This window comes from Arvicanthis niloticus, chromosome X, assembly GCF_011762505.2.
Source record: "Arvicanthis niloticus isolate mArvNil1 chromosome X, mArvNil1.pat.X, whole genome shotgun sequence".
NCBI classification, from domain to species: Eukaryota; Metazoa; Chordata; class Mammalia; order Rodentia; family Muridae; genus Arvicanthis; species Arvicanthis niloticus.
In genome coordinates, this window is record NC_047679.1 from 46,731,434 (window position 1) to 46,746,168 (window position 14,735).

Below are 14,735 nucleotides of genomic sequence, written 5' to 3' on the forward strand. Positions count from 1 at the left end.
TGATGTACCTGTGATAGATAATCTTGCTTGTTTATTTCACATACCTTGTGTTGTCGTTTTCCTTCGTACTGAAACATCCCCTCACAAAGGATACATTTTTTCTAGGAGGGAGGGTAAGGCTCTGAGTCTTGGGAGGTAAATGAAAAAAAAGTAACAACTTTAGAGAGAAAAACTTGAAGATTCTTGAGAGCCTCTCCCCAGCAGTATAAAAAGGAATGCCGAGGGAGGAGATTCTGACCAGCCAAGTTTCACAGTGAACAGATAGTCAGAAAGTCAAGTTGCCTGCAAGCCATGAAGAGAGCATTCCTGAATATTCACCCCTGTGGAAGTAGATTTTCTTCATATGTGTGTGTGAGGCAGCTATGTTTGAGTCATCCTGCTTCTTGTAAGTAACCTCCCCCATGCTTCTCTTAGTATCCCTGGTAAAAATTCATTGATTCACCAAGCTGGAAATTACTGAAATGTTACTTTAGTATGTCATGAGCATACTAAATATGTAAATAGACATAGGTTGTTTGCTTTGATGTGTTTGTGTGTTCTGTCTCTCTAGGAAAAAATTATCACACAACACCTGGGAATGGGGCACCTTGTTTGGGTAATTGCCATTATTGGATTGGCCTGAGGAGGCAGTTTCTTGATTGATGAAGGGAGGCCCCTACATGCTCTGTAGTCAGTTTTATCCCTAAGTAGGTAGACATGAGCTGTACAGCAAAGACATCTAAACATGGCTTTCGAAGCATACCAATGAGCAGTATTCCTTGAGTTCCTGCTTCCAAGTTCCTACTTGAGCTCCTGTCCTAGCTTCGGATAGCTTCCTCCCCAAGTTGCTTTGATCATGGTGTTTTTCATTCAAAAGCAAACTAAGACAGTATCACATATTTATTATCCATTCATCAGTTGATATACATATTGGCTGTTTCCATTTATTGGCTATTGTGAACAAAGCAGAAACAAGTATGAATAAGCAAAAATCTCTGTTGTCGATATAGAGTCCTTTGGGAAAATGTCCAGGAGTGATAGAGCTATTTCTAGTTTTTTGATGAAATGTTGTCACATTGATCTTAATTGTCGCTGAACCAATGTGTGTTTCACTAACAGTTAATGTGTTTGTCTTTTCCATGCTAGCACTTGTTGCTGTTGTTTTATTTTAGCTATCCTGACTAGTATAAAATGAAATCTCAAAGTAGTTTTAGTTTGGCATTTCCCTAATGGCCAAGGATACTGAACATTAAAATTACTTTACCAGCCATTCCTGTACACAAAATTTAATCAGAGAAATTGTTTTCTTGGTATTTACCTTTTTGAATTTTTATGTGTCCTAGTTACAAACCCTCTGTCAAAAGAATAAGTGGTAAAGATTTTCCTATTCTGTAGGCTACCTTTTCAATCAAATGATGGTGTCCTTTGCTATACTGAAGATGTATGCATGGAATTCTCAAACAATAAAATAATAAAAATGTTTTATATTCTGCTTTGGAGGAACTTCTGTGAGCTGTTGGGAATATATTTTCAATATTACAGAAATATACAGAAATATATTTTCTGTAGCTTTTCGGTGTAATGTGTTAAGACTGATTGATCTATAGCACAGCTAAACTTTGATGTTTCTTTTCTGAGTATATCTCTGGATAGCCTATCTATTGGTAAGAATTAAATGTTGCATTGGGCATATATGCTGCTTTATGAGGAATAGTGTTATTTTATAAAATTGAATAGACCAACATTCAGTTTTTATATATTTAAAACCATTGTTTCTGTTTGGAAAATATCATCTTTATTTGTAGACACCTTTATTTATTTTGATGGCATTTTTTACTAAATGTGATTTGGATTCTGCTTTGTCAGGTAAAAATATAGCCAGTTTTGCTTTCTTTCGATTTCATTTGCTTGAATATACTTTTCCATTTTTCCATTTTTTGCTTTTATACAACTTTATAGAGAATGTGATTTTCTTGCAGTTGTAGTTTTCTTTCTAACCAGTCAGTATGGGTCTTTGAACATTAAAATAAATGTTCACCCTCAGGGTTATTTAAACAATCTACTAATTTTGAGGGGTTTTATGTTTTTGGTTTTTTTTCTGTGTTACCTAATACATAGTATTCTTTCATTTTCATTAGAAGTTTTCTGTAATGGTGGCTTAGGGGTCATGAATTGCTCAGTTTATGCTTATCTTGGAAGATTATTATTTTTCATTTAATTTCAAGAGTGAAATGTGAAGAAAAAATAAACCAGGTTGGCAGTTATATTTGTTAAATATGTAGAAATGCTACTTGATGATTTCTCAAGATTTTATGCTTTCTGCCTAGAAATCAAAAATTATCCTGGTTTCCCTTTGTAACTGAAGTTGGCATGCTTCTGGCTGCTATCAACATTCAGTATTTTGATATATTGGCAGTTTAAATGAAATTTGATGCAGAGAAATTCCTCCTGGTTATCTTTGTTTGTCATTCTAAATGATTCCAGTACCATGATGTTTATAACTTCTCAGAATTTGAGATTTGTCAGTTATGTCACTTAATATGTTTTTGATACTTTCAGTATAATATATGTGCACCTTCAACTAACTGCTTTGTTCTAAAGATTGATCTCTTAATGTTATCTCAAAGATTTTCAGTGTTTTAGGCATAATTTATTTTTGTTTTCAGACTTACTATTAGAAGATAATAATTCACCAATATTATGCTAAATTCTGGTGATCTTCCTTCTGCTTGAGTTATAATTTCAGTGAGGTTTTCAGCTGAGTTTGGTTTTTTAACTGAATTATTGAAGGTTTAATTCTCAGAAATAGTGTTTGTAATCTGAGAAGACTTAAATCTGAAGCAGGTTCATTGTGAATTAGAGGCCAACCTGGGTTATATAACAATGTATCAAAAAGAAACAAATGACCTCCCTCACTTACTCTCTGAGCTTGTTCTCTCACCACCCCACCTATGACCCTCAGAAATGCTTCAGATGGACCCTAACTCCTCATCACATTCAGGCCTATGCTAAAATATACAATTTGGTGTGGGTGCTGGAGCCATAAGACGTCAAGGTATAGATCTTTTAGCTAATGCTGTAGCTGTTACAACAGGGTCAAAGAGAACAGGGAATATGGAACAGAGGTGTGCAAGTCCCCATGTAACAAAAGATGAGGCAGATGTTCCAAAATCAATTGATTTAAAGGATAAATTACAAAAAAAATGAGAATTAATCTTATTAAAGATATTGCCAGTAAAACAAATACAGAGGCGTGGAATGGCACCACCACTGCTTCTGATTTGGCATGTTATATTGCCAAGGAGAGCTTTGACTAGATCAGTGCAGGTGCTATCCTGGTGGAGATGAGAGACATGTGATGTTGGATATTGACAACTGTCAGCTGTTGTTGCTATAATAGTTGAATTTATAAAACATTTTAAATATTTGACAACTACTGAAGAAATTGCTCAGATTGCTACAGTCTCCACATATATAGACAAAGACATTATTTTTCTTTTTTTCTTTTTTATTTATTTTTATCGGATATTTTATTTACATTTCAGATGACATCCCTTTCCCCATTTCCCCTCCCTAGAAAACCCCTATCCCATACCCCTCCTCCTTTTTGCTTTTATACATTTTTAAATGTTAACCAAAGGCTTTATAAGTTTAGTAATGATCAATAACAAGACACCCATACAATCAGAAGTGTAACCCATTATCCAACCTAGACTGGTGGAGACACACGAACATCCACCTCCACGTACACCTCTCTCTCTCTCTCTCTCTCTCTCTCTCTCTCTCTCTCTCTCTCTCTCTCCTCACCTAGCTCCTCCTCTACTTCTCCTCCTCCTCCTCTCCTTACCCCTCCTCTTATACTCCTTACTCCCCCTACCTTAGCTCCTCCTACATATCACTCTTCCTGTTAAAATAAATTTTTTCTATCAAAATACAGTTAGAGCAAAACTATACCAATTTATATCAGTAAAGTATAAGATAGACCTAATACCCAGTCCATCATTTTGTTGACTAACCAGAACCTTTGTCACCTCTCCTAACTAAAAGACTTACTTCTGAACCTGGCTTTTTTCTTGGCTTTAGAATGAATGTCAGCTGAAAACCATCCTCTCAATTCTTTTCTCTCAGAGTAAATAGCCAGGATTGGCTATGAGACTATAAGTGTTCAACCCTGTCAGAAATCCAGAATGACTGAGTTAACTGAAATTATGGGAAGCACAAAGCATAGCTTCTAAAACTTAGCCAATTCATAGAGACCACTGAACACCTGGACAGTCCTTATACTACAGAGCATTGGAGCATTGAATCTTTAGCATTCTGGCCCAGGATCATCTGATAGACCTAGTGATGCAGAATTATTAAGGGCTGATTATTCTGTCTTGCCAGATATAATCAGTCGACTATTCTGCAAGTGTGTCCTTTTCTGGACAGTAATTTGTCTGTAGATGGAAAGAGGCAATTCTTGCCTAGTGGCAGTCTCACCACAATTGGAATATCTCCAATGATGTTCAATTTCTTCTTAGAATCCAAGACAGGAAGCAGTCAGGAGCAGACAGGTTTCTAATCAAAATGAACATTAATACAGAAATGTTTGTAATGTCAATTCTGTGGATTTCTGACATTTTGAAAATCAACTGTAGATATAAGGCAATATGGACTGTTGTCTGTTAACTCCTCTCAGCTATTTATAAATAAAATATAGAAAACACCCTAACAATAAACTCCAAGTCATGAATTTTCTATAGGCCCTTAACTCACAGGGTAACCATCTCAAATCAGTTAAAAAAGTTAAAGAAGGACTGGGTCTAAGCCTTGTATTCCTAAATGTATTATATAGGCACAATGCCTATGAGAGTAACAATATTCATCTCACTTTTATATCAATAAGAAGCACATACCAATGAAAACCTTAAATTTGAAATCAAAGTAAATTTTGTACCATTTAAGAAATTATAATATCTCCACCAGTCAAAGATAGTTGATATATCTAGGTTGGGTAGTGGGTTACACCTCTGATTGAACAATACCAAACTTATAAAGCCTATGATTAACATTTCTTAAAAAAAAATGTATAAATGCAAAAAGGAAAAGGGGGCATGGGATAGGGGCTTTCTAAGGGGGGGGAATGGGGAAACGGGATGGTATTTGAAGTGTAAATGAAAGATCTAATAAAAAAAATAATTTCTCTTAATAACAATTACACAGATTTCTACCAATAGGTTATGGTTATGCAATAAATCCTAGCTAATCCTCTCTGATCCAACAAAACCACTACTTTTCCCTAGAAAAACAACCCAATATTAACCACCTCAGTCCCCAAGCCCAGGGAATAGGGGCACCTACACTTCATTAACTTCTTCCAGATGATTATGGACATTGAAATATTAGTAGAGGGGCAGGGGGAAGAGTAAATTGATAAGCCTCTGATGCTGTGTCTTCACTGCATCCAGCTGGAATTCCAGGACATCAGAAGTTCGAGCAAGTCTTCTCAGCTTGCCTGATAAATACGTACACCAGGGTTGTGTATTCTGCAATATACAATTCTCAAAATAAATTTTGGTATCAAGATAATTTTTTGTTTGAATTCTGGAATCTAGTCTTCTGGTGGCCTGCCTCAGTAATGTCTAATCCATATAATTCTGGGAGTTTCTATGAGGGTGTGCTCCCACCATCCTCCCATTCCTGCCTCTCTGCTCTAGAATTCCCCAACAATAGGGAATCCAAACTTCCAGGCACCAAGGCCCTCCACTTCCACTGATGCCTAACCCCTTACCCCATCCCCCCCTCCTCCAATTACTATGAGGGTGTGCTCCCACCATCCTCCCATTCCCATCTCCCTGCTCTCGAAATTCCCCAACACTAGGGAATCCAATTTCAAGCACTGAGGCTGTCCACTTCTACTGATACCTGGCAAGGCCACCCTCAACTACCTATACAGGTGGAGCCATGAGTCCCTCCCTCTGTGTTTTAGGGCTGGAAATTTTAGAATGGCTACTCCTGATTGTTTCCTAGGACTATTTGCTTGAAAAATTGTTTTCCAGGCTTTTACTCTAAGGTAGTGTCTGTTTTGTCACTGAGATGGGTTTCCTGTATGCAGCAAAATGCTGGGTCCTGTTTATGTATCTAGTCCGTTAGCCTGTCTTTTAATTGGGGAATTGAGTACATTGATGTTAACAGATGTTAAGGAACAGTGATTGTTGCTTTCTGTTGTTTTTGTTATTAGAGGTGAAGTTATCTTTGTGTAGCCATCTTCTTTTGGATTTATTGGAAGAGGATTACTTTCTTACTCTTTCTAGGGTATAATATCCCTCCTTGTATTGGAGCTTTCCTGCTATTATCCTTTGTAGTGCTGGGTTTGTGGAAAGATATTGTGTAAATTTGGTTTGTCGTGGAATATTTGGTTTCTCCATCTATGGTAATTGAGAGTTTTGCTGGGTGTAGTAGCCTGGGCTGGCATTTGTGTTCTCTTAGGGTCTGTATGACATCTGTCCAGCATCTTCTAGCTTTTATAATATGTGTTTAGAAGTCTGGTGTAATTCTGATAGGTCTGCCTTTATATATTACTTGGTCTTTTCCCCTTACTACATTTAATATTCTTTCTTTGTTTTGTGCTCTTGGTGTTTTGCTTATTATGTGATGGGATTATTATTTCTTTTCTAGTCTAGTCTATTTGGCATTATATAGGCTTCTTGTATGTTTGTGGGCATCTTGTTCTTTAGATTAGGGAAGTTTTCCTCTATAATTTTGTTGAAGATATTTATTGGTCCTTTAAGTAGGGAATCTGCTCTCTTCTATACCTATTATCCTTAGGTTTGGTCTTCTCATTGTGTCCAGGATTTCCTGGATGTTTTGTGTTAAGAACTTTTTGCATTTTGTGTTTTCTTTGACAGTTGTGTCAATATTTTCTATGATATCTTCAGCACCTGAGATTCTCTCTTCTATCTCTTGTATTCTTTCCTAGGTTTTCTATCTCCAGGGTAGTCTCCCTTTGTGATTTCTTTATTGTTTTTACTTCCATTTTTATGTCCTGGATGGTTTTGTTTAATTCCTTCACCTTTTGGGTTGTGTTCTCTTGTAATTCTTTAAGGGATTATTGTGTTTCCAATTTAAGGGCTTCTACCTGTTTACCTGTGTTCTCCTCTAATTCTTTGAGAGTGTTATTTATGTCCTTCTTAAAGTCCTCTATCATCATCATTAGAAGTGATTTTAAATCTGAATCTTGCTTTCCTGGTGATATGGGGACTTCAGGACTTTCTTGTGTGGGAGAGCTAGGTTCTAATGATGCCAAGTACCCTGGGTTGCTAATGCTTATGTTCTTGCCCTTGCCTTTCACTATCTGGATCTCCTTAGTGCTACACCCTGTCTCTGACGGGAGCCTGTCTTTCCTATTATCTTGGTTGTATCAGAACTGTGTGGGGTGGGTGTTACTACTGGGGTTAGAGCTGGATCCCAAGATCTGCTCAGTGCTCAGGCGCAGACAGGAAGGAACCAGTGCTCTGGGCCAGGAGTGACTTCCTGGGTCCTAGTGGGTCCCAGTTACTTCCTGTTTGAGGCAGGTGTTGCTGTCTCCTTACTTAAGATACTGTCCTGGTTAGAGCTCCTGGGAGGCCTATTTCCTCTGGGTTCTGTGAGATTGGGGTCAGAGCTGCCTCCTGGGATCTGCTGAGTGCTCAGGCCCAGACCAGAAGTGACATTATTTTTCTGATGCATTGAAAAAGGTTGGATGATAGGGTCTCATCACAGTGAAGTATGGAAACCTCCTGAAAGATGAATTATAAATTATTGAAGGAAGGAAGCTTGATAGAGGATATGTTTTTCCATATTTTATTAACATATCAAAAGTAAAAAATGTGAGGCCTATGTTCTCTAGAGTAAAAGAAAGTTTCTAGTATTCAATCCATTATATCTGATTTTGAAGTAACCAGTGCTCACTGGTAGCCCTTAGCCATAATCAGTGAAGCTATTAATGTAGAAAGTTTAAGTACACTTGTTTGGAACAGGCTAAAAGTTGGTCTTCAGGTTGTAGCAGCCAAAATTCCAGGCTTTGGGACAGTAAGAAGAATCACATGATGATAAGACTATGGATGGTGCCATATTTGGAGAGGAGTTGAATCTAAATCTTAAAAATATTCAAGTTCATTACTTAGCAAAGGTAGGAGAGGTCATTGATACCAGCAAAGAAAATCCCATGGTTTTGAAAAGAAATTGAGGAGCACAAAATATGTGCTCCAGCCCCTACCCCATCCCCTACCAAGAGACAATCTGATTCTCAGGAGATTCATCACAACCAGAAATACCTGTCCTAACTGGGATTCCCCAGGATCCTAGAGGACTCAGGACCTATTGACCTGCTGGAGACACATCATTCTTCCAGTCTACAACTGTGCCTGGAGCCAGCCCTCCCCACCCTCCCATACTTAGAGAAAGCCTGAAACATCATAACCAGGTTCACAGGAAGGACAGGCTCCAGTCAGAGACAGCAATGCCAGTTAACACCAGAGATAACCAGATGGTGAGAAGCAAACACAATAACATAAGCAACTGATACCAATGCCACTTGGTACAATCAGAACCCAGTTCTTCTACCACAGCAAGATAAACTCTCAATTCTGTACATCTACATCCCAAATGCAAGGGCACCCACATTTTTAAAAGAAACATTACTAAAGCTCAAGGCACATATTGAATCTCACACAATAATAATGGGAGACTTCAACACTCTACTCTGACTAATGGACAGATCACAGAATTAGAAACTAAACTACCACAGTAAAGAAATAATGGAAGTTATGAACCAAATGAATTTAACAGCTATCTACAGAACATTTCATCCTAAAACAAAAGAATATACCTTCTTCTCAGCACCTCATGGTACCTTCTCCAAAACTGGCCAGGTAATCAGACACAAAATGAGCCTCAATAGATACAAGAAAACTGAATTAATCCCATATATTCTATCAGATCACCATGGACTAAGTCTAGACTTCAATAACAATCAAAACAACAGAAAGCCCACATTCTTATGGAAACTGAACAACTCTCTACTTAATGATAACTTGGTCAGGAAAGAAATATAGAAAGAAATTAAAGACTTTCTAGAATTTAATGAAAATTAAGGTACAGCATAGCCAACCTTATGGGACACAATGAAAGCAGTGCTAAAAGGAAAAGTCATACCACTGAATACCTTCATGAAGAAATTGGAGAGATCCCACACTAGCAGATTAGTACATCTGGAAGCTCTAGAACAAAAAGAAGGAAACACACCAAAGAGGAGTACACTTCAGGAAATAATCAAACTCAGGGATGAATAAAACCAAGTAGAAACAAACAGAACTATATAAAGAATCAATAATAAGAGCTGGTTCTTTGAGAAAATCAGCAAGATAGATAAACCTTTAGCCAAACTAACTAGAGAGAATGCCAAAACTTTTACTGAGCAGGTTCAATATATACACCAAGCCAGGGAAGGAAAAATACAAACAGGAACTCAACTGGAGGGCAACGGGCTGTCAAGTGTAAATACCCTGCCTGGTGCACCATGCCTACATCAGGATGTTTTGGTCTTAGAAAAACTGCAGAATGTTACTTGGTAGACAGCAGCACACAGAAAGTATCAGCCATGGCATGGCAGCCCTTCAGGGTCCTACACCCAGGACCCAATGGGGATGACATTAGCAGAAATTCCCAATAGAGGGGAGAAACAACCTGAAAAGACCATGTCCAGTAGATAGGCTTGGTCCCCAGTTGAAGGATGGGGTCACTCACCCATTTTAAAAATTTTAATCCGGAGTTGTTCCTGTCTAAAGATAATGCAGCGACAAAAATGGAGCAGAGACTGAAGCAAAGGTCAACCAGAGACTGCCACACCTTGGGATCTATCACATCTGCAGACACCAAATCCTGACACTATTGCTGATGATGTCAAGAAGTGCTTGCAGACAAGAGTTTAGTATGGCTGTCCAATGAGAGGTTCTACCAGCACCTGACTAAGACAGATGCAGATACTCACAACCAACCATTGGAATGAGTTGAGGGGATCCCACTGGAAGAGTTAGGGGAAGGGCTGAAGGAGCTGAAGGGGGTTGCAGCCCCATAGGAAGAACAACAGTACCAACTAACTGGACGCCTCAGAGCTCCCAGGGACCAAACCACCAACAAAAGAGTATACATGTGCTGGTTAGTGACACTCCCCTACATATGGAACAGAGTATTTATTGCCTTAACTGGCATTGACGAGAGGGAAGGTGTGTGGTCCTATGGAGGCTTGATGACTCAGGGAAGGTGAATGCTAGAGGGGTGAGGCAGGAGTGAGTGGGTAGGTGGGGGATCATCTTCTTAGAGGCAAAGGGGAAGAGGGATGGGATGGGGGATTGTGGAGGGTAGACTAGGAAGGGGACAACATTTGAATACAAATACATAAAATAATCAAAAAAATAAGAGGAAGTTGAAATTGAAAATTATGTGTAAGAAATCACTAAGAAGGTATATATGATAGCTAGTGAATGTGAAAAAGAAATACTGAATGAGAAATTGGATAAACCTTTATATGAAGTAGCTATTTTTGAGGTTGGAGGGAAAAGTGATGTTGAAGTGGAAAAGAAAAGCAAAGTTTCAAATGCCCTCATTTCTACATGAGCAGCAGTTTAAGAAGGTATTTTTGTAGAAGGGCTTTGGTACATCCCAGCCTTGGATTCATTAAGGCCTGCTAATGAATATCAGAAAGCTGGCATAGAAGTTTTTAGTGGCTTCAGTTGACAATATACACTTGCGTGCTGCGCTCATTGCCTATGCCTCAATACAATTTGTTATATTTTTGAGTAAAGACATTCATAAAGTCCTTAAAATATAAATAAATAAAATAAAAACTAGACACATAAAATGTAGACTATAAAACCAGTAAAAGAAAGAAAGGTAGAAGAATGATAAAGACAAAATGACAAAATTTCCCTTCCTAGAGTCTTGGATTTGAAAAATTTTTTTACAGGTCTTTGTGTTGGATTCTATGTGTCACCCCACAAGCCACACAAACACCAATCTCAGTCAGACAGGGGTGGTTTATTGAACACACACCCTAATACTGATCTATCAGGACCATGATTCAGAATTCAGAACTGGGGCTACTATCCTGAACAGTACAAACATTTCTCAGGGCCAGCTTATAAAGCAATAATAATAATAATAATAATAATAATAATAATAATAATAGGTGCAGGAAGTGCTACCAAGTAGTAAACTCTGACTTAAGTCATTTTAGATTAAAAGTTTATGTTGACCTTTAGTTTGATGTGGCCTACATAAAGCTTTGTGGAATTTCTGAAGATTAACAAACCTCAGAAATTACAGAACAGAACAGGGGATGTGATCCATATGACCTTGCTGTGACTCAAGTTATTTTTCTGTGTCAATGACTAGCAGGTATATTATGGCAACAATATGAAATAGTTGTTAGGCATGGAGCAAAATGGCTATAGCTATGCTGGGGAGAAGGTAAACCTCAACATTAGTATACTGGACAAGTCAGGTAGAGTATGTAAGAAACGTCTAATTTAATTTCTGTCTGTTCCTAAGTATGCAGGCTAAGACTCAGGCCCAGTCCAAATTGTAACATCAGTGACAAGACAGCATTCACTCAAAATACTTAACTTCCTTGAACACTAGTAACTACTTCTGGTACTAATGAGCTTTGAGCTTTTGAGCTAGAAAGTGGTTGCATTAGCTGCAGAGACTCCTAGTCTGTACACCCCTTGGCATGTTAAATGTCATCATCAAGACTTATTCTCACTTGTGTTGGAGAGTTGATGGACTAAAATAATCACTCTTTTTTATTCCTTAGAGTGAGAGTTTTAGTTAAAGAAGCGAAGCAAAAACAAAAAATAAATACCCCAAACAAACAAACAAACACACCACCACCACCAAAAAAAAAAAAAAAAAAAAAAAAAAAAAAATTGGCCTTTGGCTCTAGGCTAGCAAGCCAGTAGTATCTCCTTACTACAGAGGATTTATACAAGCAACACCAATTTACTTTGTAATAAAAAAAATCCTTGCTATATAACATCTCAAATAGTTTTATATCAGAGACTTACCATCTCTATGAGTTTCTTTTATGTCAGTCTTATACACATACCTTTTGACAGAGTATTCTCAGGTTTCCTGACTGGTAATTATTGTGATTATTCCATATATTCAGGTACCCAGAGTGGCTACTAGTCAAACATTCATATCCCTTTTAAGATTTCCAGTTCTTCTACTCAAAAATATGTTACCAGCACACTAATTGCATGTGCTGAATGTACGGCATGGAAGATCTATGGTTTTCTCCTGTGGCTAGGACCACCAACCTGTTGTCACTAGGATTTCCTGACTCCCTCAAGTTTTTGTGTATGAGACTTTGCAGCCTCTTTCTCCACAGAGAGCTTACATTCTAATGATAGCCTACTTTCTGCTTCGCTCTGGCCTGCCTTTGTACTTTTCCATGATTTGAGATTTCTTATCCCCTCTACCTTGGTTCCTGATGCTATTTATCATTACTCTTCTTCAGAATGTTTACTTTTTTCTAATAGATTTTGTTCACTTTACATCTCAGTATCAGTGCTCTTCTCCTCCTAGTACCCTCTCACATAGATCCTCTCCCCACCATGTTCCCCTTCTCTTCTCAGAAGGAGAAGACCCCCTTTCCCATCAGGAACATCAAGTCATTGCAGGACTAGACATATTTAAGGGAAAGGGATCCACAGCCAGGCGACGGATTCAGGGACAGCTCCTGCCCCAGTTGTTCAGGGATCCACCTGAAGACCAAGATACACATCTGCTATATATGTGTAGGGAGGCCTAGGTCTAGCCCATGCTTGCTCTTTAGCTGGTGGTTCACTCTCTGGGAACACCCAATGGTCCAGGTTAGTTGACTCTGTTGGTCTTCCTATGGAGAGTCAGGAAAGATTGAGGGACTGGAAGAGGACAGGGACTCCAGAATGTAGTTTCTTTGACTATGCTCATTGGCAGACTCAAATAGAGAAATCATATAATTTTCCACCTTATCCAAGATTCCAAGGCCTGTTGGTTTAATGAAGGCTCTCTGTGAGCTCTGATCATCTCCTATGATCAATGCAATGAAGTCATAAGTACCTGATAATAATGTCATTTGGGTATATCTGGACAAAAATGATTGTATTTCCTGATCTGAACAAAGTAAGCTACAAGACTATGGACAAAGGTATGCTTTAATTTTTAAAAATTGCCTTAATCTTCACTGGGAAATCTAACTGCTTTTATGCACACAATGTGGTTAAATAATTTATGTGCATACAAGTTACCCATTCTCCATTTAATTCTCCTTCCCCAAGCCTTTAGCTCTCTTTAAATGAAAAGTCTTAAAAGATTGCAAATTTATGTGGATATATAAATACTTTCACTACCCTTTTGTACATCAGCATTTAAACAATTGGACTTCTTAGAAATGTGTTCCATTTCCACCTTAAATATAGATCTCTTTATTCCATGGCCTTTATATAATGTGACAGAAAAAAAAATTGTCCTGTGGCAGTTTATAATTTAGGCTTATATGGAAGTGTTGTGAAGAATTATTTGTGCTACCAGAAAAATACTGGGGAACCAGAAACTTTATGACTATTTGGTACATTATGTGTTTGGTTTTAGATTCTGAGAAAAGAAAAATGTGGACATATTCCAGTGAGAAGATGAGTCATATGATTCTCTACCATTGTAAACTGATATCAAGTAAAAAAAATATATATAAAAAAATCCTTTCTCCCTTTGTTTCCTAGCTATTCTCTCATAGTAATGAGGTGTCACTAACACAATGTAGATGTTATCATGCACACTGGCCAATCACTGGCCTGTCTTCATTCATATGATTACATCAGTTTCTTGAAACTCTTAGGAATTCATACTATGGATAATCATTGGTGGGCACCTACCATTACACAAGGATTTCTGTTCTCTAAATGTATATTGGCAAGTTCATTGGCTCTTCATATATGAAGCCTTTGTTCCAGCACATGCCTATATATTTACATTTATTTAATGTGTATGTATGTGTATACATATATGAATACCATAACACATATGTAGATGTCAGAAGACAGCATTCAGGAGCCTTTCTCTGGTACCATGGTATCATGTGGGTTTCAGGAATTAAAACCCCACATGTCATCAGGTTTTACAAGAAAAATTTTACCTACTGAGGTTTCTCCAGTGCACATTCCCAAATTTTTATTTTTAAAATATAATGTATCTTTTAGTTTAACTTTGTTTTTGAGGCAAGTTTTTGATATGTAGTGTTGGCTATCCTGGAACTCATTGTGTAGACCAAATAAACACATAGAAATGCACCTGCCTCTGCGTCCTAGGTTCTGGGATGAAAGGTGTGCACCCTCACAAGTGAGTTCTTATGCCCATATGCTATTCCACAAAGCTACTTATGTAAAGAGCTCTTTCACTTCAAAAATCTCAAACCTTCGACATACAGAGCTGCAGCCTAAGTCTCCAGCAAAAGACCCCTCCATGTTCCTGGACACTAGTATCTAAGCAAGGCAGGGATTCCCCTTACCTCTGGTCCTGGGCTCCTCCAGACAGGCCCAGACAGGCTCCCTTCATTCAGATTCCACATGGTTTCCAGCAGCATCCAGATGGCCAGGAGCTTTGGAACCCCTGACTCTTCAGTCTCAACCTGTGCCTTTTTTCACCCAGGCTGGGTCCTCATCCTAGACCACATTGCTTTCCCTTGAGCCTTGCAT

General features: G+C 38.1%; 1 pseudogene; it reads left to right on the plus strand.

Annotated features, from left to right (window-relative positions):
* Window positions 1–2,881: 2,881 nt before the first annotated feature.
* Window positions 2,882–8,188, plus strand: LOC117694941 (60 kDa heat shock protein, mitochondrial pseudogene; annotated as a pseudogene).
* Window positions 8,189–14,735: the final 6,547 nt, after the last annotated feature.